The sequence below is a fragment of the Salvelinus namaycush genome, chromosome 9, assembly GCF_016432855.1.
Source record: "Salvelinus namaycush isolate Seneca chromosome 9, SaNama_1.0, whole genome shotgun sequence".
Taxonomy (NCBI): domain Eukaryota; kingdom Metazoa; phylum Chordata; class Actinopteri; order Salmoniformes; family Salmonidae; genus Salvelinus; species Salvelinus namaycush.
Genome location: NC_052315.1, coordinates 24,705,126 through 24,727,488, shown reverse-complemented (window position 1 = coordinate 24,727,488; position 22,363 = coordinate 24,705,126). Strand labels below are relative to the sequence as shown.

General features: G+C 40.3%; 1 protein-coding gene across 1 annotated transcript in view; it reads left to right on the top strand.

The window, feature by feature from the left end:
* Positions 1–22,363, top strand: part of LOC120053208 (cadherin-13-like) — a 497,821-nt gene that overhangs the window by 129,862 nt on the left and 345,596 nt on the right. The window lies entirely within an intron of this gene.

Here is a 22,363-nt window from a genome sequence, read left to right as displayed (position 1 = left end):
CGACCCTGGGTCAAGGGAAAGCTAGTATGCAGATGGTGATTGAGTGTCATTATCAACTGTCTGCTACCGCCAGCATTAACCATTCTTTGACGAGACTTCATAGTGTTGCATTAATGGTGGTCTCTGTGAAAGCAGCTGAGGGGACAAAAGAGAGACAGGAACATTTTGGAGTAATTACTTTGTCATATTGATTATTTGTGCTCAGTACTTTAGAACATAATTGTTCTCAAGTGCTTCTTCAATTTTGAAAGACATACACTAAGACACATTTTGAAAAAACCCATGAATGTGTCAGAATAATGCACGTGTTTCGTACACACTTTGGCAAACAATGTGACCATAGAAAGGTGAACATCATCAGTTGAGCTTTTCATTCCTTTCCTCCTTTTACGAGGTTATTGTTGTCTTTTTGTTGTTCAATGAATAACACAGGAAGCAGACCATTTGGAAAGTGGATGAAATCTCCTCTCTCTTCTTTCCACTTCTATGAGCTGCAGAAATTAGAAAGTCAGTGAGAGAGAGCAGAGCCCTTAGAGGTCTGAACTCATTCCACCATATCACATTTCCTCTGTGGTCTCCAGCTGGCCCTGTCTGGGGCCCTGCTGCTCTGCTATCCCCGGCTTCGGCCCCTCTCCCTCGTTTGCTACTCGCCCTCTCAGGGCTGGTTACTGTAGCAATCTCAAACACTGTGGTTTAGACCAGTCACAGAGCACCTCACCCTGCCTTACCACACACTGTTCTCTCACTCAGCTGTCACTATGTGTGTGTGTGTGTGTGTGTGTGTGTGTGTGTGTGTGTGTGTGTGTGTGTGTGTGTGTGTGTGTGTGTGTGTGTGTGTGTGTGTGCACACATGTATGTCCGTGTGTATTAGTGTGTATGTGTGCACACATATATGTATGTCCGTGTGTATTAGTGTGTATGTGTGCACACGTGTGAATTAGAGTGTGTGTTTGTGAGAGACAGAGAAAAAGACAGAGAGAGAGAGAGTGAGTTTGCACGACACAAAAGGGTAACTCACCAGAACTTCCAGGATTACGACTTCCCTGGAGCGGATCCTTTGTTTGCTCTTCCCAGAGCAATTTAACTTATTCCAGAGGCTGACCCAAAACAACGCCGGCGGAGAAGAGGTACTCAAGACGTTCTTCTGGTCCGACTTAGGAAGCGTGCACACCACCCACCGCTCCCGAGTATTTTACTCACTAATGTCCAATCTCTGGATAATAAAATTGATGAGCTCATGGTGAGAGTTGCTTTTCAGAGAGACACCAGGGATTGTAACATACTCTCCTTCACGGAAACATGGCACTCTCTGTTTGACTCTTTAACACTTCTTATGGCTGCAGCCCGACACCGGTACACTTATGACAACATCCAGCTCAAGTGCAGGGCGCGAAATTCAAAAGATATTTTTTAAAAATATTTAACTTTCACACATTAACAAGTCCAATACAGCATATGAAAGGTACACATCTTGTGAATCAAGCCAACATGTCCGATTTTTAAAATGTTTTACAGGGAAGACAAAATATGTAAATCTATTAGCTAACCACGTTAGCAAAAGACACCACTTTTCTAACTCCATCAGTTTCTTACTCCATCACTAGCTATCACAAATTCGACCAAATAAAGAAATAAATAGCCACTAACCAAGAAAAAACTTCATCAGATGACAGTCTGATAACATATTTATTGTATAGCATATGTTTTGTTCGAAAAATTTGCATATTTCAGGTATAAATCATAGTTTACATTTCAGCTACAATCAGAAATTGCACCGAAAGCAGCCATAATATTTACAGACACCAACGTCAAATACCTAATTACTCATCATAAAACATTTCTGAAAAATACATAGTGTACAGCAATTGAAAGACAGGCATCTTGTGATTCCAGACAATATTTCCGATTTATTAAATGTTTTACAGCGAAAACAAAATGTAGCGCTATATTAGCGTAGCCACAATAGCAAGAAACACTTGGGCGCCCACGACCAGTTCACATGCACGACAGATATTAGAAATAGCATCATAAAATGTTTCTTACTTTTGGTGATCTTCCGTCAGAATGTTGGACAAGGTGTCCTTTGTCCAGAACAGTCGTTGTTTTGATCTGGAACGGCAAATATCCCTCTTGATTTAGCATGGGCACTTGCCAAGTGGCACGGATCACTCCAACGTCAACAAAGTCATAGAACGGAACACGGCAAAACTCCCGGAAAATTTCAATAATCTGATTAAACTATATTGAAAAAACATACGTTACGATGATATGGTCAAATGTATCAAATAAAATCTAAGACGGAGATGTTAGTCGTCCATAACGGGAGCAAAACAGAAGCCAAATCCATGTCCTCTTTCGCGCGCTCCAGAAACAGGAAGTGGACGGTCACGTCAAAGAAATAGCTTTTATTCCACCTCAGACCAAGATAAACACAACATTTCTTCTCTCTCAGCCTCTTGACACCCAGAGGAAGGCGTATGAAGTGTACGTAGACTCTTACGTGTCATGACCATGTATAGGCAGGAAGTTGAACAGAGCATATATTTCTGACATTCCACTTCCTGGTCAGGAAAAGTGCTGCATAATGAGTTCTGTTTCACTCAGAGAAATAATTCAAACGGTTTTAGAAACTAGAGAGTGTTTTCTATCCAATAGTAATAATAATATGCATATTGTACGAGCAAGAATTGAGTACGAGGCCGTTTGAAATGGGCATCTTTTATCTGGCTACTCAATACTTTCCCTTGCAGCCATAACAGGTTAAAGCCAGTTGGGTTCTCAGTATATCGCTCCGACAGGAACAAACATCTCTCCGGGAAGCAGAAGGGTGGAGGTATTTGTTTTATGATTAACGACTTATGGTGTAACTGTGATAACATACAGGAACTCAAGTCCTTCTGTTCACCCGACCTAGAATATCTCACAATCAAATGCCGTCCATACTATCTCCCGAGATAATTTTCGTCAATAATAGCCACAGAGGTCTATATCCCCCCCAAGCGGACACCACGGCGGCCCTCAAAGAACTTCACTGGACTTTATGCAAATTGGAAACAACATATCCTGAGGCTGCATTTATTGTAGCTGGGGATTTTAACAAAGCGAATTTAAGGAAAAGGCTCCTGAAATTCGATCAACATATTGATTGTTGTACTCGCGCTGCTAAAACGCTCGACCATTTCTATACTACCTTCCAGAATGCATATAAGGCCCTCCTACGCCCTCCATTCGTAAAATCGGACCACGATTCCATCTTGCTCCTCCCCTTCTATAGGCAGAAACTCAAACAGGAAGCACCCGTGGTAAGGACTATTCAACGCTGGTCTGACCAATCGGAATCCACGATTCAAGATTGTTTTCATCACGCGGACTGGGATATGTTCAGAGTAGCTTCAGAAAATAATATTGACACATACTGTATACTGATACGGTGAATGAGTTTATCAAGAAGTTCATAGGAGATGTTGTACCCACTGTGACTATTAACCTTTCTAGGACACACGTTGAACCCCCCCCAACATTCCGCTGAAAAGGCAGCGCGGGAAATTAAAAAATATTTTTTTGAAATATTTAACTTTCAGACATTAACAAGTCCAATACAGCAAATGAAAGATAAACATCTTGTTAATCTACCCATCGTGTCCGATTTTTAAAATGTTTTACAGCGAAAACACGACATATATTTATGTTAGATCACCACCAAATCCAAAAAACCCACAGCCATTCTTCCCAGCCAAAGATAGAGTCACAAAAGCAGAAAGAGATAAAATTAATCACTAACCTTTGATAATCTTCATCAGATGACACTCATAGGACTTCATGTTACACAATAAATGTATGTTTTGTTTGATAAAGTTCATATTTATAACAAAAAATCTGAGTTTACATTGGCGCGTTAGATTCACTAGTTCCAAAAACATCCAGTGATAGTGCATAGCCACATCGTTTCAACAGAAATACTCATCATACATGTAGATGATAATACAAGTTATACACATGGAATTATAGATATACCTCTCCTTAAATACATTATTAAAAAATGGAAACAATATGGCACCACAAAAAAACCTGCCATGAGAGGGCCGCCCACCAAAACTCACGGACCAGGCAAGGAGTGCATTTATCAGAGAGGCAACAAAGAGGCCAAAGATAACCCTGAAGGAGCTGCAAAGCTCCACAGCAGAGATTGGAGTATCTGTCCATAGGACCACTCCACAGACCTGGGCATTACATAAGAGTGTTCAGAAAAAAGCCATTGCTTAACTTCACTAGGGTAGGGGACAGCATTCGGAATTTTGGATGAAAAGCGTGCCCAAATTAAACTGCCTGCTACTCAGGCCCACAAGTTAGGATATGCATATAATTAGTAGATATGGATAGAAAACACTCTAAAGCTTCCAAAACTGTTAACTTCTAGTTCCTCCCAAACCCGGATCCGGGAGCACCCCATCAGTAAAAAAGCTGACTAGCATAGCCTAGCATAGCGTCACAAGTAAATACTAGCATCTAAATATCATTAAATCACAAGTCCAAGACACCAGATGAAAGATACACATCTTGTGAATCCAGACATCATTTCTGATTTTTAAAATGTTTTACAGGGAAGACACAATATGTAAATCTATTAGCTAACCACGTTAGCAAAAGACACCACTTTTTTTACTCCACCAGTTTTTTACTCCATCAGTAGCTATCACAAATTTGACCAAATAAAGATATAAATAGCCACTAACCAAGAAACAACTTCATCAGATGACAGTCTGATAACATATTTATTGTATAGCATATGTTTTGTTAGAAAAATGTGCATATTTCAGGTATAAATCATAGTTTACCATTGCAGCCACCATCACAACTCTCACCAAAGCGACTAGAATAACTACAGAGAGCAACGTGTATTACCTAATTACTCATCATAAAACATTTCTTAAAAATACACAGCGTACAGCAATTGAAAGACACAGATCTTGTGAATCCAGACAATATTTCAGATTTTCTAAGTGTTTTACAGCGAAAACACAATATAGCGTTATATTAGCTTACCACAATAGCAAACATCACAACAGCATTGATTCAAGCCAAACATAGCGATAACGTATAAACCACCAAAAGATATTAATTTTTTCACTAACCTTCTCAGAATTCTTCAGATGACAGTCCTATAACATCATATTACACAATGCATATAGAGTTTGTTCGAAAATGTGCATATTTAGCGGCACAAATCGTGGTTATACAATGTGATTAGTGGCCAAAACGTCAAGCAATCTGTCTGGCGCCATCTTGGAGAGGCACCTATTCTAATCGAAAACTATTCATAAACTTGACTAAAAAAATACAGGTTGGACAGCAATTGAAAGACAAATTAGTTCTTAATGCAATCGCTGGGTTACATTTTTTAAATGAACGTTACTTTAAGCATACAGCGTGCGCTAAAGCGAGACGCACCGACATTCATGGCGGAATTATTATTTGACATTTGTCAACATAAGTACGAATTAACAGCATAAAGACTGCTTACTATTAGCTGAGCTTCCATCAGAATCTTGGGCAAGGTGTCCTTTCTCCAGAACAATCGTCTTTGGGTTGAAAGATGTCCTCTTCTCCTGTCGAAATAGCAGCTAACGATAGCCACCCACTGGAGAGGTGTCCAACTCATGAAAGCGCATGACAAAGAAATCCCAGAAAATCGCAATAAACTGCTATAAACTGCTATAAGTCGGTTTAAATTAACCTTTAACGAGTCACCAACCCGGATCCGGGATCACCCCCCACTCCCCCCCACTGAGTAGCATAGCTAGCATAGCGTCACAAGTAAATTGTAGCATCTAAATATCATTAAATCACAAGTCCAAGACACCAGATGAAAGATACAGATCTTGTGAATAAAGCCACCATTTCAGATTTTTAAAATGTTTTACAGGGAAGACACAATATGTAAATCTATTAGCTAACCACGTTAGCATAAGACACAATTTTTTTACTCCAACAGTTTTTTCCTGCGTCAGTAGCTATCACTAATTCGACTAAATAAAAATATATATAGCCAACAACCAAGAAACAACTTCATAAGATGACAGTCTGATAACATATTTATGGTATAGCATAGTTTTTTTTTGAAAAATGTGCATTTTTCAGGTATAAATCACAGTTCTACATTGCAGCTGCAATCTGAAATAGTGCTGACGCAGCCAGAACAATTACAGAGACCAACGTCATATAACTAATTACTTATCTTAAAACATTTCAGAAAAATACACAGCGTACAGATATTGAAAGCCCAACATCTGGTGAATCCAAACAATATTTCAGATTTATTAAATGTTTTATAGCGAAAACAAAATGTAGCGCTAAATTAGCATAGCCACGCCAGCCAGAACCAGCTGGGCGCCCGCGACCAGTTCACATGCACGACAGATATATGAAATAACATCGTAAATTGGGTCTTACTATTGCTGATCTTTCATCAGAATGTTGATCAATGTGTCCTTAGTCCTGATGAGTCGTTCAATCCATTCATAATGGCAACTTTCCCTCTTCATTTAGCATATGTACTGGTCGACTGGCCAAAGTAAAAAAAAGTCACAGAACGGAACACGGCAAAACTCCCGAAAAAATTCAAATAATCTGATTAAACTATATTGAAAAAACATACATTAAGATGATATGGTCACATGTATCAAACAAACTTCGAGACGGAGATAGTTTTCATCCGTAACGGCAGCAAAACAGTAGACAATCGCACCTCCAAATAGCGCGAGTCAGAGAACCGGAAGTTGTCGGTCACGCCAAAGAAATAGGTCTTATTTCACGTCAGTACAAGGTAAACAAAAAATTTCTCCTCTGACGTCCTCTTGACACCCAGAGGAAGACGAATGAAGTGTGTTTCGGGTCATAGGTGGCGTGACCATATATAGGCAGAGCGTTGAAGCGAGCATACACATCTTGCATTCTTCTTCTTGGTCAGGGAAAGTGCTGTCAAATGACTTCTGTTTAACTCAGAGACAAAATTGAAACGGTTTTAGAAACTATAGATTGTTTTCTATCCAATGGTATTAATTATATGCATATGTAAGAGCAATAATTGAATAAGAGGCAGTTTAATCTGTAGAGGAAATTATGCTAATGCGAAAACAGCACCCCCTATAGTGGCAAGAAGTTTTTAACTACCTTATGATGTCTTTAACTTCGAACGCCTCCCAAACCCGGATCCGGGAGCACCCCCATCAGTAGAAAAGCTACTAGCATAGCCTAGCATAGCGTCACAAGTAAATACTAGCATCTAAATATCATTAAATCACAAGTCCAAGACACCAGATGAAAGATACACATCTTGTGAATCCAGACATCATTTCTGATTTTTAAAATGTTTTACAGGGAAGACACAATATGTAAATCTATTAGCTAACCACGTTAGCAAAAGACACCACTTTTTTTACTCCACCATTTTTTTACTGCATCAGTAGCTATCACAAATTCGACCAAATAAAGATATAAATAGCCACTAACCAAGAAACAACTTCATCAGATGACAGTCTGATAACATATTTATTGTATAGCATATGTTTTGTCAGAAAAATGTGCATATTTCAGGTATAAATCATAGTTTACCATTGCAGCCACCATCACAACTCTCACCAAAGCGACTAGAATAACTACAGAGAGCAACGTGTATTAACTAATTACTCATCATAAAACATTTCTTAAAAATACACAGCGTACAGCAATTGAAAGACAGGCATCTTGTGATTCCAGACAATATTTCCGATTTATCAAGTGTTTTACAGCGAAAACACAATATAGCGTTATATTAGCTTACCACAATAGCAAACATCACACCAGCATTGATTCAAGGCAAAAATAGCGATAACGTATAAACCACCAAAATATATTAATTTTTTCACTAACCTTCTCAGAATTCTTCAGATGACAGTCCTGTAACATCATATTACACAATGCATATAGAGTTTGTTCGAAAATGTGCATATTTAGCGGCACAAATCGTGCTTATACAATGAGAATAGTGTCCAAATCCTCAAGCAATCTGTCCGGCGCCATCTTGGAAAGGCACCTATTCTTATCGAAAACTATTCATAAACTTGACTAAAAAAATACAGGTTGGACAGCAATTGAAAGACAAATTAGTTCTTAATGCAATCGCTGAATTACATTTTTAAAATTAACGTTACTGCGCAATACAGCGTGCGATAAAGCAAGGCTACACTGCAAGTAATGGCGTCTTATGCATTTGACTTTTTTCAACAGAACAATGAATTATCAGCATAAATAGTTCTTACTTTTTGATGACCTCTCATCAGAATCTTGGGATAGGTGTCCTTTGTCCAAAAGAATCATTGCTGGGTTGGAGAAAGTCATCTTCCACGTTGCAATTAGCAGTAAACAATAGCATGCGAGAGAGAGATACCCAACTTCCTACAACGCCAGAAAATGAAATACCCGAAAATCGCAATATACTGACATAAACTGATATAACTCGGTTTAAAATAACAAGATTATGATGTCTTTAAAGCCTATATCGAATAAAAACAGAGCCGGATATATCTAGGAGCTAAAACAGGAGCTTCTAAAACGACATGCCAAGGTCCTCCCTGCGTCAGAGCGAAGAATCAAAAGAGGGGACACTTTGATTCCAATCAATTTATAGACTTTCGGATCTGCCTAGAGACTCCATTTCAAGGCCCTCTATTCGCTGACACCCAGGGGAAGGCGTATGCAGTGCATCTCAACCAATAGAAGACAGGCAGAGTTATACACAGGTCTGAGAACAGGTTGGAAAATTCTGCATTCTCAACTCCACATAGGGAAATTGCTCTAAGTCCAGTTCTGTTTCACGCACAGACATAATTCAAACGGTTTTAGAAACTAGAGAGTGTTTTCTATCCAATAGTAATAATAATATGCATATTGTACGAGCAAGAATTGAGTACGAGGCAGTTTAATTTGAGAACGAATTTATTACAAAGTGCAAATAGCACCCCCTATTGCCAAGAAGTTAACACCTATAACGAATAAAAACATGACCGGAGATATAGAACTACTAAAACGAAAGCGTTTGCAGGACGCCATTGTGATGTCTTCTTGCGCCAGGCGCACCGTTGAAAAGGACGGTACTTCCGTTCCACGGTCTTATATAGGGTCCCAGATTGCGCAATCCACTCCATTCAAATTCTCCCCGCTTACTGACATCTAGAGGAAGACGTATGCAGTGCATGTAGCCCGATGGCTTACATGGGGACTTATAAACTGACCTCAGAACAGGGACCTCGATTTCTGAAATCTCACTCCCTGACAGGAAATGTGCTGCAGAATGAGTTCTGTTTCACTCAGAGAAATAATTCAAACGGTTTTAGAAACTAGAGAGTGTTTTCTATCCAATAGTAATAATAATATGCATATTGTACGAGCAAGAATTGAGTACGAGGCAGTTTAATTTGGGAACTCATTTTTACAAAGTCGAAATGGCGCCCCCATGGGCTCAAGAGGTTAAAATAAGATCTGTGAGTGTACAGAACTGTGGCAGGTGAAAACCTGAGGAAAATCCAACCAGGAAGTACTATTATTTTGAAAGGCTGTTTTTACATTGAAAGCCTATCCACCATACAAATACTCACGAGCTCTATGGCTTCCTCTACATGTGGCCAGTCTTTAGGCATTGTTTCAGGATTTTACTCTGAAAAATTAGGGAGATACAGCACTTTCAATGAGAGGCCAGTGGAAATTTCCAGACATCAGCCATGCGCCTGGTCAGGAATGTGCATTTCTTGTGTCTCCTTACCTATTGACGAAGCTTTTGTCCGGTTGAAATATTATTGATTATTTATGACAAAAACAACTGGAGGATTGATTTTAACCTGTTCGGGCTGCAAGCCCGACACCGCCCACAATATGACAACATCCAGCTCAAAGTGCAGGGCGCGAAATTCAAAAGCTAGTTTTTAAAAATATTTAACTTTCACACATTAACAAGTCCAAGACACCAGATGAAAGATAAACTTCTTGTGAATCAAACCAACATGTCCGATTTTTAAAATGTTTTACAGGGAAGACAAAATATGTAAATCTATTAGCTAACCACGTTAGCAAATGACACCACTTTTCTAACTCCATCAGTTTCTTACTCCATCAGGTGCTATCACAAATTCGACCAAATAAAGATATAAATAGCCACTAACCAAGAAACAAATTCATCAGATGACAGTCTGATAACATATTTATTGTATAGCATATTTTTTTTCGAAAAATGTGCATATTTCAGGTATAAATCATATTTTACATTTCAGCTACAAATCAGAAAGTGCACCGAAAGCAGCCATAATATTTACAGACACCAACAGACACCAACGTCAAATAGCTTATTACTCATCATAAAATATTTCCGAAAAATATATAGTTTGCAGCAATTGAAAGATAGGCAACTTGTGATTCCAAACAATATTTCCGATTTATTAAATGTTTTACAGCGAAAACAAAATGTATCGCTATATTAGCGTAGCCACAATAGAGAGACACATTTGGGCGCCCACGACCCGTTCACATGCACGACAGATATATGAAATAACATCATAAAATGAGTCTTACTTTGGCTGATCTTTCATCAGAATGTTGAAACAGGCGTCCTCTGTCCAGATGAGTCGTTGTTTCGTTTCAGAATGAGAAATATCCCTGTTCATTTACCATTTCCAGTAGCCGTGGCCCAACGTAAACACAGTCATACGACGGAACACGGCAAAACTCCCGAATAAAGTTTCAATAATCTGATTAAACTATATTGAAAAAACATACATTACGATGATATGGTCACATATATCCAAAAAAATTCGAGCCGGAGATGTTAGCCGTTCGTTAGGAAGGCAAAACAGAAGTCCATCCCACTTCCTTCAGAATACCGGAAGTGGGCGCTCAGGTCAAAGAAATAGTTTTTTTTCCACCACAGACCAAGAGGAGCAAAAAAAATTCTTCTCTGACATCCTCTTTACACCAATAGGAAGGCGTATAGACTGTCAGCAGACTCCTAGGTGTTAAGACCATGTATAGGCATCAGATTGAAAAGAGCATAGATTTCTGACATTTCACTTCCTGGTCAGGAAACGTGCTGCAGAAGGACTTCTGTTTCACTCAGAGAAATAATTCCAACTCTTTTAGAAACTAGAAAGTGTTTTCTATCCAAAAAGAATAATAATATTCATATTGTACGAGCAAGATTTGAGTAGGAGGCCGTTTGAAATGGGCACGATTTCACTGGCTACTCAACACTTTGCCTTGCAGCCATAAGAAGTTAAACATCGTTTGGCGTGTTTCTACTAACTTTTATTGTACTTTTTAAAAACCTTTCGCCTGGTCTTAGTGCACGCGCCTTGTAGATTCAGATTACTGGACAAAAGGCACGAACAAAAAGGAGGTTTTTGGTCATAAAGAGCGACATTATCGAACAAAACAAACATTTATTGTCTAACATGGAGACCTGGGAGTGCCACCAGATGAAGATCATCAAAGGTAGGTGATTAATTTTAATGCTATTTCTGACTTTTGTGAGCCCTCTTCTTGGCTGGAAAATGGCTGTATGGGTTTCTGTAGCTAGGCGTTGACCTAACATAATCGCAAAGTGTGCTTTCGCCGTAAAGCCTTTTTGAAATCTGACAGAGCGGTTGCATTAACTTCTTATGGCTGCAGGGGCAGTATTGAGTAGCTTGGATGAAAGGTGCACAGAGGTGCCCAGAGTAAACGGCCTGCTCCTCAGTCATAGTTGCTAATATATGCATATTATTATTAGTATTGGATAGAAAACACTCTGAAGTTTTTAAAACTGTTTGAATTATGTCTGTGAGTATAACAGAACTCATATGGCAGGCAAAAACCTGACAAGTTCCACTTCCTGTTTGAATTTTTTCTGAGACTGGTAGATTTTCAACCAAGCTCCCATTGAAATTAAAGCGAGATATGGATGAGTTTTCACTTTCTACGGCTTCCACTAGATGTCAACAGTCAATAGAACTTTGTCTGATGACTCTACTGTGCAGGGGGGCCGAAGGAGACAGGAATGATTCACCACTGCCATGAGGTGACCATGCTTTGACCACGCGCGTTCACGTGAGAGGCAGCTCCGTTCCATCGCTCATCTGAAGTCAATGTAATTCTACGGATGGAACATTATTCAAGATGTAAGTTAACAACATTGTAAAGATTGACATCGTACATCGTTTGACATGTTTCTACTGACTGTTACGGAACTTTTGGACATTTCGTCACATTTTAGTGAACGCGCTTTGTGACTTTGGAATTGTTTACCAAACGCGCTAACCAAAGTAGCTAATTGGACATAAATAACGGACATTATCGAACAAATCAAGCATTTATTGTGGACCTGGGATTCCTGGGAGTGCATTCTGATGAAGATCATCAAAGGTAAGGGAATATTTATCATGTAATTTCTGGTTTCTGTTGACTCCAACATGGCGGCTAATTTGACTCTTGTTCTGAGCTCTGTCTCAGATTATTGCATGGTTTGCTTTCTCCGTAAAGTTTTTTTGAAATCTGACACAGCGGTTGCATTAACTTCTTGTCAATATGGGGGCGCTGTTTCCACTTTGGAAAAAATCGTGCCCAAATTAAACTGCCTCGTACTCTATTCTAGATCGTACAATATGCATATTATTATTACTATTGGATAGAAAACACTCTCAAGTTTCTAAAACTGTTTGAATTATATCTGTGAGTAAAACAGAACTCATTTGGCAGCAAACTTCCAGACAGGAAGTGAAAAATCTGAAAACGAGGATCTGTTTCAGGGCCTGCCTATTGAATTGCCATATATTTATGGATATGCATGCACTGCATACGCCTTCCACTAGATGTCAACAGGCAGTGGAAGGTGGAATGGGGTCTCTAGCTTGATCTGAGGTCGAACAAGAGCTCTTGGAATGACGTGTCCAGAATTTCCTTTCTCTACCTAGGCGCGGGAAGCACCTCCATATTGTCTTATGATAAGCGTTCGGTATACACGGCTAATATCTCCGGCTCTGTTTTTATTTGATACATATTAGAAAATTATCATAAAGTAGGTTTTTTCAACCGAGTTTCATCAGTTTATTCAACGTTTAATGGGACTTTTGGAGTTTTCCGTTCTCTGCGTCGAGAGAAATTGGGAACGTCATCAACATTGGCTAGCCATGTGGAGCGAATTCGACAGGAGAGAAGGACATTCTAAAACCAAACAACGATTTATTCTTGACCAAGGACTCCTTGTACAAGATTCTGATGGAAGCTCAGCAAAAGTAAGAACAATTTATGATGTTATTTCGTATTTCTGTGTAAAATGTTGAGTCCTATTATCCGCCGTTTTGGCGGGCGCTGTCTCGGTATAACGTAAGCTGTTTGTTATGATAAAGTTATTTTTAAAAATCTAACACGGCGGTTGCATTAATGGTGCTCCATGGGATGTTCAAAGTTTCGGATATTTTTTTATACCCCAACCCTGTACTTCTCCACAACTTTGTCCCTGACCTGTTTGGAGAGCTCTTTGATCTTCATGGTGCCGCTTGTTTGGTGGTGCCCCTTGCTTAGTGGTGTTGCAGACTCTGGGGCCTTTCAGAACAGGTGTATATATACTGAGATCATGTGACACTTAGATTGCACATAGGTGGACCTTATTTAATGAAATATGTGACTTCTGAAGGTAATTGGTTTCACCAGATCTTATTTTGTGGCTTCATAGCAAAGGGTGTGAATACGTCTGCACGGACCACTTTTCCGTCTGTTTCTCAAACTAGAGACTCTAATGTACTTGTCCTCATGCTCAGTTGTGCACCGGGGCCTTCCACTCCTCTTTCTATTCTAGTTAGAGCCAATTTGCGCTGTTCTGTGAAAGGAGTTGTACACAGCGTTGTACGAGATCTTCAGTTTCTTGCCAATTTCTCGCATGGAATAGCCTTCATTTCTCAGAACAAGAATAGACTGACGAGTTTCAGAAGAAAGGTCTTTGTTTCTGGCCATTTTGAGCCTGTAATTGAACCCACAAATGCTGATACTCCAGATACTCAACTAGTCTAAAGAAGGCCAGTTTTATTGCTTCTTTATTCAACACAACAGTTTTCAGCTGTGCTAACATAATTGCAAAAGGGTTTTTTAATTATCAATTAGTCTTTAAAAATTATAAACTTGGATTAGCTAACACAACGTGCCATTGGAACACAGGAGTGATGGTTGCTGATAATGGGCCTCTGTACGCCTATATAGATATTACATTAAAAAAACAGCCGTTTCCAGCTACAATAGTCATTTACATTATTAACCATGTCTGCACTGTATTTCTGATCAATTTGATGTTATTTTAACGGACAAAAACTGTGCTGTACTTTCAAAAACAAGGATAGTTCTAAGTGACCCCAAACTTATGAAAGGTAGTGTATATGTATATATATCCTTAATTTATTCCTTACTTAGATTTACGTGTATCTTGGGTATATGTTGTGAAAATGTTAGATATTACTTGTTAGATATTACTGCACTGTCGGAGCTAGAAGCACAAGCATTTCGCTACACCCTCAATAACATCTTCTAAACAGTGTATGTGACCAATAAAATGTGATTTGATTTGAGATGATATCAGGTCCTAACTCTGTAAAGAGATGACTAGTGCTCTTATCATTAGCACACAAATAGGGAAGGGCACAGCTATTTGAATATCTGAACGGACGTTGGAATTCAAATACATTGCGAAAGTTTTCATTTTTGAGTGAAATAAATAATCTTTATCAATGAAAATCACATCAAATCAAAAGGCTTTGTCTCAATGAAATAAAAGTATATATGTGACATTGCTACACATAAGGATATAGCATGCCATTTGAAAGACTTAATTGAATAAAATAACATACTTTAGAATTGAGTTTTTTTTACGTATTCCCCATAAAAAGACATCGGCTACCTAATAGCCTACACAGCTTTAACGTGTGTAGCTTGTTGCTGTTGGCACTACAGAGGCTCCATGTGTAGCAACATGAAGTGGGAGATCTATAATCAATTGAAAATGGAATAACAATTACGGAATTAAGTTAGCTAAATGAGAAGGAGTAGGCTACAACGAGCAACCGACAGGTGGGCTGTTGTTTAATCTGAATGAAACGTTGTAGACAAGGATGGGTAGCGCAGCAAGATAGCCTCTGGGTATCTTAGCTAGCTTCTTTACATTGATTTGATGCTGTAAAGACCGTCACTGCCAGATGGGATGATAGATAACTTATGGCATTTACAAGTTTGTCTAACTAACGCGATTCAGTGGTTACTTTTTCTTTCTCTCCCTCAGGTGTCACACACACTGCTGGCCCCTGCCCAAGTTGCTTAATGTGCAACCTGTGCAACTCAGGAGAGACATGTGCTGCAGCTGTTACGTAGGCTGCGCAGTAAGCAAGTGTCCAAGTTTAAACAGTTACAAAAAACATCAGAACTATCCGGAAATCCGAAAAAATGTTATGATATTATTTGCATAGTGAAATGATTCCAACTGCCTATCCCTACAAACAAACAAATATACTGTACATAACACTACATCTCCAAAAGCAGAAGATGAGGGAGGAAAGTCAGCAGGCAAAGAGAGAAAGGAATCCCACAGTCAGTAGAGTAACACAGTGTTATTCCCCATGGTGACAATAGTCTTCAACTGCACAGTTTGGCTGTATGGATGCATACAGCTTGGCTAATGAAGGCATAATGATGTGAAAACTATCATTGGGGTAATAAAACAGTAAGCACAGAGCTCTTGGTTGCACATTGAACTAATATCAAGAACCAAAGCAGGTTTTTCTAATAGCCAAAGGTCCAAATGATGGAATTACTTTAGATATCCCTGTAGCTCTTAGTAAAGTTATGGTTTAAAGCCTTGCAGTGAATTGGGTGGGATTCAGGAATATGACAAATCAAATCAAATCAAATGTATTTCTATAGCCCTTCGTACATCAGCTGATATCTCAAAGTGCTCTACAGAAACCCAGCCTAAAACCCCAAACAGCAAGCAATGCAGGTGTAGAAGCAATGTGGCTAGGAAAAACTCCCTAGAAAGGCCAAAACCCAGGAAGAAACCTAGAGAGGAACCAGGCTATGAGGGGTGGCCAGTCCTCTTCTGGCTGTGCCGGGTGGAGATTATAACAGAACATAGCCAAGATGTTCAAATGTTAATAAATGACCAGCATGGTCAAATAATAATAATCACAGTAGTTGTCGAGGGTGCAGCAAGTCAGCACCTCAGGAGTAAATGTCAGTTGGCTTTTCATAGCCGATCATTAAGAGTATCTCTACCGCTCCTGCGGTCTCTAGAGAGTTGAAAACAGCAGGTCTGGGACAGGTAGCACGTCCGGTGAACAGGTCAGGGTTCCATAGCCGCAGCCAGACCAGTTGAAACTGGAGCAGCAGCACGGCCAGGTGGACTGGGGACAGCAAGGAGTCATCATGCCAGGTCGTCCTGAGGCATGGTCCGAGGGCTCAGGTCCTCCGAGAGAGAGAAAGAAAGAGAGAAAGAGAGAATTAGAGGGGGCATACTTATATTCACACAGGACACTGGATAAGACAGGAGAAGTACTCCAGATATAACAAACTGACCCTAGCCCCCCGACACATAAACTACTGCAGCATAAATACTTGAGGCTGAAACAGGAGGGGTCAGGAGACACTGTGGCCCCATCCGATGATACCCCCAGACAGGGCCAAACAGGAAGGATATAACCCCACCCAATTTGCCAAAGCACAGCCCCCTCACCTCTAGAGGGATATCTTCAACCACCAACTTACCATCCTGAGACAAGGCCGACTATAGCCCACAAAGATCTTCGCCACGGCACAACCCAAGGGGGGGCGCCAACCCAGACAGGAAGATCACGTCAGTGACTCAACCCACTCAAGTGACGCACCCCTCCTAGGGATGGCATGAAAGAGCACCAGTAAGCCAGTGACTCAGCCCCTGTAATAGGGTTAGAGGCAGAGAATCCCAGTGGAGAGAGGGGAACCGGCCAGGCAGAGACAGCAAGGGCGGTTCGTTGCTCCAGAGCCTTTCCGTTCACCTTCACACTCCTGGGCCAGACTACACTCAATCATATGACCCACTGAAGAGATGAGTCTTCAGTAAAGACTTAAAAGTTGAGACCGAGTCTGCGTCTCTCACATGGGTAGGCAGACCATTCCATAAAAATGGAGATCTATAGGAGAAAGCCCTGCCTCCAGCTGTTTGCTTAGAAGTTCTAGGGACAATTAGGAGGCCTGCGTCTTGTGACCGTAGCGTACGTGTAGGTATGTACGGCAGGACCAACTCGGAAAGATAGGTAGGAGCAAGCCCATGTAACGCTTTGTAGATTAACAGTAAAACCTGACAGATACCCAGCGGGCTAGGTTTTTATTGGGATATGGAGGTTCAGGCCAAAATACAGATAAATCACCTTAGTTAAAAGTGTGAATCATTTTACTGAGACAAGTTAAGGTTTTGCAAATTCCGCTGCATTAACATTTCAGAACTACACTACATGAATAAAAGTATGCGGACACCTGTTCGTTGAACATCTCATTCCAAAATCATGGGCATTAATATTGAGTTGGTCCCCCCTTGCTGCTATAACAGCCTCCACTCTTCTGGGAAGGCTTTCCATTTCATGTTGGAATATTGTTGCTGGGACTTGTTTCTATTCAGCCTCAAGAGCATTAGTGAGGTCGGGCACTGATGTCGGCGATTACGCCTGGCTCGCAGTCGGCATTCCAAATCATCCCAAAGGTGTTTGATGGGATTGAGGTGAGGGCTCTGTGCCAGCCGGTCAAGTTCTTCCACACCGATCTCGACAAACCATTTCTGTATGGACCTCGCTTTGTGCACAGGGTTATTGTCATTCTGAAACAGGAAAGGGCCTTCCCCATACTGTTGCCACAATGTTGGAAGCACAGAATAATCTAGAATGTTATTGTATGCTGTAGTGTTAAAATTTCCCTTCACTGGAACGAAGGGGCCTAGCCCGAACCATTATTACTCCTCCCAAAACTTTAAAGCTGGCACTATGCATCCGGGCAGGTAGCTTTGTCATGGCATTCGTCCGTCGGACTGACAGATGGTGGCCTGATTCATCACTCTAGAGAACGCGTTTCCAGTACTCCAGAGTCCAATGGCGGCAAGCTTTACACCACTCCAGCCGGCGCTTGGCATTGCACATGGTGATCTTAGGCTTATGTGCGGCTGCTTGGCCGTGGAAAACCATTTCATGAAGCTCCCGACGAACAGTTATTGTGCTGACATTGCTTCCAGCGGAAGTTTGGAACTCGGTAGTGTGTGTTGCAACCAAGGACAGACAATATTTACACGCTACACACTTCAGCACTCGGCGGTCCCGTTCTGTGAGCTTATGTGACCTACCACTTTGTGGCTGAGACGTTGTTACTCCTAGACATTTCCACTTCACAATAACAACACTTACAGCAGGTCTAGTAGGGCAGGAATTTTACGAATTGACTTGTTAGAAAGGTGTCATCCTATGACGATGTCACGTTGAAAGTCACTGACCTCTTCAGTAACGTCCATTCTACTGCCAGTGTTTGTCTATGGAGATTGCATGGCTGTGTGCTCGGTTTTACACACCTGTCAGCAACGGGTGTGACTAAAATAGACGAATCAACTCATTTGAAGGTGTGTCCACATACTTTTGGCTATGTTGTGTAGTTTCCTGCCTAGTTTGGATTCGATTTAATCTAGAAAGTAGAATCAGGTCCTCCGAGTGACTTGCTTTAATAAGATTGAAGCTGACTTATTTTATTTGCTATGATATGTTTCAAAAACGCTGTGGTCTTCATTTAATTTCACTATATTTTCATAACATCTCTTTGGCACAGTTGCCATGGTAAATCAAATTGAGATGAGGGATCTGACTGATGATGTACAGAGGAGACAATTAAATCCTGCTCTCATTTCACTCCTACAGTGCTCAGAGTTGTTGGAAGCGGGTTATGTGGGGGGGGGGGGGGGGGGGGGCAGGTGGGATACATTTTCAGTCAATCACACACAGTGCCAGTAGAATGTAATGAGATGAATTTAATGCACTTTGCCCCTGCTCCTGAGAGGTGGCACCAGGCAAGGTGTACAGTAGTTATTTAGCTAGATGTCTATGTGGACAGGGGTGGGTGTGAGATGAGGTTAATGGGATCAGTCTCATAATTATGCCCCTGCCAATACCATCCTAATCAGGACCCAACCCCACAGCCTCACACTCAACATGCCCCCATGTCACTCAGCAAATGACCACTGACTCCTGCATCATTAATCACAGAGGTGGACAGGTCCTAGACGAGTCCTGGACCTCTGGCCTGTCCTGTCCTGTCCTGTCATTAATATGGACTTCCCAGGAGGAAGGGTCCAATCAGAGACCTCACAACCCTACTGCTGGCCTCAAACATGCTCCCCAGGGTTAACCCTTACTCTCCCATACCATTACATTATTGTAACACACAAACTGTAGAGGAGTTCATTTGCTTGTGTGATTTCGATATTAATGTGTGAGGAGCAAGCATGTGTTTGTGTGCTTTCCAAAATCGAATACTGTAGTATACTGTAGAATATTACACTACACACTAACATGTGTAGTACTTACTATATAAGTTAGTAGTATAGTATAGAATACTATAGTAAATATTACAGTATTTTCCGCCAAAAAACACTGTAGTAAATACAACTGTAATGTCTGCAAAAACACTACTTAATAAATAATAAACTACATTATAAACTGGGTGGTTTGAGCCCTGAATACTGATTGGCTGGCAGACATGGTATATCAGACGAATACCACTGGTATGACAAAACATTTACTTTTACTGCTCTAATTACTGTACATTGGTTACCAGTTTAAAATAGCAAACACCTCGGGGGTTTGTGATATATGGCCAATATGCCACTGCTAAGGGATCTTTCCAAAAACACTACAGTACATTCTACAGTATACTACAGTCTGCACAAAACACTACAGTAAATACTACAATCTGCAAACAATATATTAATTACTATAGAATATACTACAGTTTTTTTCTACAGTTTTTATATTATTGTTAACTTTAATTGCTGCAGTATACAGTAAAGAGAATATTAACACTAGAGTGAATACTGTAGTATTTAGGCCTTCTATAGTATTATTTCATGTGGGTTGCCTTATTTTATTTACCTCACTCTTTACCCTACATATGTTCTGCAATATTCCACACCATATTTCTTCAAGAATAACTTAACCATACCACAGCATACTTAGTATAGTTGCCCCCAAACAAACCCTCTAAACTACCATGGAAATGATGGAAATTGTGTTTGTGTGGAGTGTGTGCTTTACTGTAGTATATGATAATACAGTATGGTGATGTGTGTGATGTGTGGTGTGTTTGTCTCTGTTGTGGGGGCCAGCAGGCAACAGGGGACAATGTCTCACTGCTCCTGACATTTCTGTGCAAACTGATAACTGAGCAACCCCAAGCCCAGCTCTCCTGGCAAGCTTTTCTCCCCTTCTGCTACTTACCCTCACTCCTTTTCAGTTCCTGTTTTACTCTTTCTCTCTATCTTTTTCCTCTCTCACTGCCATGCATGCCCAAAGGTTGTTTGTACATTTCGACATGAACTCTCGTTGTTGTTTTTTTTAACTCTCTCAATTTCTCCTATACCCCAAGCACCCCATCTTTTTTGACAGCCTTGGAATAGTTGGTCTGCCTTGCTACAGTTCATGAAAACATTTACAGTACATCTTCAAGGTGTCTGTGTGGAATAAAAGGCATGCCTCTATTTGGCCATTTGTGTTGGGGGTGGGTATTTTTCTATATCTGCCCTCAGTGCTCAGGCCATGTTTGTTTTTTTGTCATCTAAGTATTTAAACAAATCCTTCTCATGAAATTGAACATGATGAGGAATAAATGAACGTATTCCAGATAACTAGGTTTGTGCGAGTTTTACCATCAAATTTGTGTCTCTATCAGAAGTAATTAGGGCCGAGGCTCCAGCTGTGAGAGTGGATGTGAAGGATGCCTCTGCATTCCTCTACGCAGTCTGACTCTGCTTTGCTCTCGGCTCAGTTTCCCAAAAGCATCTTAAAGCATCTTAAGTTAATTGTAAAAACCTTCGTAGGAGCATCGTTAAATCTCCAAGCTGTTTCCCAAAACCATTGGTACTAAAGTTGCAATTGAAAATGCTTCTTATTTACTGACTGCCTCAGACCACTCGTAGAACAGATATGTGCGTTGTCAGATCATTTTTTGCCCTTCCGTGTCACTTTATAAACAGAAGATCTCGGCTAAAAAATAGAATCAAGATGTTTGTCTCTCTGTGACCTCCAGTTACTTCAGAACGCAGTTGACTAGAAATAAAAAGTTGCCAATGTCTGCAATTGTTAGGCTACAAACAACAAAGGATGATTCAAATGAAAACCGAGATTATTGTATTAAAATATAAATATAGTAGGCTACATAGGCCTGTATATTACAATTATATTGACATCAATTTCAAGCTCACTCAATTGATTTCTAATTTGCTATTTGTAGGCTACTGTCTGTACTGCAATATATTTCATGATGTTTAACAACATGTGTGCAATAGAGTAGGCTAAGAACATTTGGGATCCATGTAGAACCCTCTGTGGAAAGTGGTCTACATGGACCCATAAAGAGTTCTACCTGGAACCAGAAGGGTTTTACCTGGAACCAAAAAGGTTTATTCAAAGAGTTATCCTATGGGGACAGCCGAAGAACCCTTTTAGGTTCTAGATAGCACCTTTATTTCTACGAGTGTAGGTGATAATATATCTCTTGGAGCTGATCAGTATTGTGTAATAATTCTAATTTTGAGGTAAGATGTATCGACACATGCTTCAACGACACACTTAGCAAATGTTTTTTCTGCGTGGTGTTTTGAGAAACACATGTTACGTCTTTGGTCGCTGTAAGAACGATGCATCGGTAAAACACTCGTAGCCCTAAGTTCCATCACTATCATGAGAGAGAGAGAGAGAGAGAGAGAGAGAGAGAGAGAGAGAGAGAGAGAGAGAGAGAGAGAGAGAGAGAGAGAGAGAGAGAGAGAGAGAGAGACTATATACAGTTCATTCAGAAAGTATTCAGACCCCTTACTTTCTCCACATTTTGTTACTTTACAGCCTTATTGTCACGTTCGCCGTAATGTGGAAGAGAGGAGGACCAAGGCGCAGCGTGTTATGAATACATCTTCTATTTATTATAACGAAGAACACTTAACCAAACTTTACAAAACAACAAAACGAACGTGACGCTATATAGAGAAGTGCTGAACACAAAACAATACACATAGACAATCACCCACAACCCACAATGACAAAATAGGCTA